Source organism: Crocodylus porosus, unplaced genomic scaffold (genome assembly GCF_001723895.1).
Source record: "Crocodylus porosus isolate Cpor-Errol unplaced genomic scaffold, CroPor_comp1, whole genome shotgun sequence".
Lineage (NCBI taxonomy): Eukaryota > Metazoa > Chordata > Crocodylia > Crocodylidae > Crocodylus > Crocodylus porosus.
In genome coordinates, this window is record NW_017728949.1 from 14,370,691 (window position 1) to 14,373,987 (window position 3,297).

A 3,297-nucleotide genomic window follows, 5' to 3' on the forward strand; every position below is an offset into this window, starting at 1 on the left:
GGAACCAACTTCCTAGGGAAGTGGTGCTGGCTCCTACCCTGGGGATCTTTAAGAAGAGGCTTGATGACTACCTGGCTGGACTCATTTGAGTCCAGTCTTTTTCTCCCGCCCAGGTGGGGGGTCGGGCTTGAAGATCTACAAGGTCCCTTCCGACGCTACTTCTATGATTCTACGAGTCAATCTGTACACTCAGTAAAGCCCTAAGTAGCAAGTCTTGTCAAAGACCAGGCTGCCAAGAATGTTAAATGACAGACTTACATGTGTGGAAAATACTGACTTGATTTCACATTTGACTAAAGCAATTAGATACTTCTTTGCTGGTAAATTTAGATCAGTGCTTTCCTTTGTACTGTAATTATAGTAGTGTGGCAGTGTTGTAGCCATGATGGTCCAGGGAATACACAAGAAGCAGGATTTGTTTGGTAAAAAAATGTTATTGGACTAACCATGTACTTGGAAGTGAGGTTTTAGACAAGGTCTCAGGTACAAGATACCCTTTTGTAGATCCGGGAAAGAAGCAGGTACAGTCTAAGTTAAATAGGTGAAACAATGACTTTTGTTTAATCCCCATAAATGAATGAAAATGCTCCCTTAGGAAGTGAAGTGGGCAATAAACCTGTGGAGCAAAGAGAAATGAACAGAAGTGATTACAGTCAAAGTAAGAACAGTTGGGAAGGATAAACCTAATTATCTAAAAGAGTAAGATCATTCAAAAGGAAAGCAGGCCTTTATTATCTGTGAAGCACAGAGTTTAAATTTCTGTTCCTGGGCCTGTCTTCTGAAGGTTTCACATAGATTTCGCTGGAGGAAATGGACTGTGAGAGCAGAGACAGCAGTTGTTTTACAATAAGCGTTCCCCTACTGGTGACTGTTTACGTCTTTTTATCGTTTTTCTGTTAATTCTTGAGCATAGTGGCTGTTTAGTGTCAGCTGCATAGTTTCATGGGAGAGTTTGGTAGATTGGATTAAATGGATTTCGTTTCTGATAGCCATGTAAGATTCAGATGGTTTTGCTGTGCATCTTGTGGGGAGGGTGCTGATTGCAGTGATGGCGGAGGTGTCGGCAAGTAGTTGTTTGTAGTTGTTCAGACAGGGCTGATGCCACTTGGCATTTACCCACAAACAAGTCTGCTTTTGCTTCTGAGTTTGGTGAGGTTGCAGGGGTTGTTTGAATGTTGGAGCGGGGATGTGGGAATATTTCAAGGGCTGATCTTCTTGGAGCACAGGTTGTAGTTGTTTGATGATCTTTCTTGAAGTTTCCAACATGGACTCAAGACTGTGCAGCCCGTGGGGGAGTTTCTTAGGTCTGGCTGCACCTTAGGGGCACCGCTGGGCATGCTTGACTAGTTGATGTGCTTTCCCTGTACTTCTCCAAACCCTGCTTAAAATAGCCAGGTTAACAGTGCTGAACCTTGTTTTCACTTGCACCACTGATCTTCACTGAAGATAAGACGAAGAAGAGCCGTCAGAGCAAGTCCAAAACCACCGTGAAAGATTTCTGACAGCATTTCCGCTCCACAAACTGCCCTGTGCCTCCCTACTGCAAACAAAATGGAGGTAAGCCTGGAAGAAGAGGGGGGGGCTGGCTGCTGTTAGAGATGAAAAAGGCATTTAAAAGGGCTCAAGTTGCACAACATACAACTTTAGCTCCTCTTAATGAGCTCAAGGGCAAGACGGATGCCCTGCAAATGAAAAATGCAGCAGCCAGAATTTCAGACTTGGAAGATCATCTTCTGTAGACAAAAGAGACCTCTCCCCGATGAAAAAGAGAGTAGACTTCCCCTCTGATAATGCTGAAGATCTGGGTCACAGGAACTGGTGGGATAATTTGTACCGCTTGCTCAAATGGTTCTCCTCAGCCACACCTCCAGCAACACAGTGAGCACACAAGGCTCTGAGGCCACAGCCTGCACAAAGAGACTTTCCCAGAGCTAGCCCAGTAACAGCTTTCAAATACCACCAAAAAAGGAAAAAAAAATCAAAATAAGCTACAAAATTGAGGGAAATATGTTATGATGGGGAAAACACTATAATTTTTTAAGACTCGAGTACAGAAACACTTAACAGGAGAGAGGGGAATCTGTCCAGAGAGAATCTGACTAAGACGGGTTTAAAAACTAAGTTTGATTGACATATTGCAAGGAGGGCATAGATTTTTTTTTAATGAAAAAAGCTCTAGAGGCAGTCATAAGGGAACACCTAGAACACTTTGCTCCCCTCCACCAAAAGTCCAGTCCACGAGAGACTGGAGTCTTGGTGCAGTCTAAGCACCAGGAGCAGCACAAGCACAAGTCCTTGACATGAGGACAGAAAGAGATGTGGCTGCTGCAATTAAACTTGAAGAAATGGGTGTGGAATGATATAATCAGTTTGTCATTGTAATGCATGTAGGTAAAAAATCCTGGCTAATTAAAAACCCACACAATTTAATATTGAAAGCTGGAAAGTGGTAGGGGTGGGGAAGCAGCAGAGTGATGTTAATTGGATTGTTTACCTGAGATGAAACGTGCCTTGGATTATCCTCATTGTTAAATGGCATCGTTGTACATTTATGCGGGATATTTGAGTGGATCATTCAGAAATACAGTCTATTGCTGCTGGAAGGTGGTTGTAGGGTGAAAGCAGTTTTTAAATTGGTGAGGCATGTATCACAAAGAGCTGGCCATAGATTGTGTGGGATGATTACTGGTTTTGTTGGAGGTAAAAGTGGTGGTTTGTGGGTTTTTTGTATACGGTTGTTTGTAGGGTGCCATTCCAGATGTGCATTGTGGGACCAATAAAGTTGATTTCAATGTGACTGTATTCCTGAGAGAACTTAATGGAAAGTTGATACTTAGACCATATCTCTGAGTAACATCTCTCAACTCTATAGTTGGTTCAGTAAGGGATATTACCAACCAAATCTTGCTTCTTGCAATTAGTAGATGAGAATATAAATATTCTTGCCTCACTTGCCATAATCTAGTAATAGCTTCAAGGAAAAACAGATTTTGTTGATGGCAGAAATAGCATTAAAAATATAACATCTGAGTCACAGATATTAGAAGCAAAGTGCCTACTGTTTGTTGCCCCTTTAACAAAGGGATTGCAAACTGACCGTCTCTCACCAAGAGCACAGAAGGCATCCCTCATGGGGCTGAGTGTTGTTACAAATAGATTGCTACCAGGGGGTGATGCAGCATGATTATGTCTAGGAAAGTCAAGAACCTGACTTTCAGGAAATGCTTGATGAGACAGAATAGCACATGTGCGGGAAGGAGGAAAGCCCGAGCCTTGTACTCTCTTGGTGTGATCATT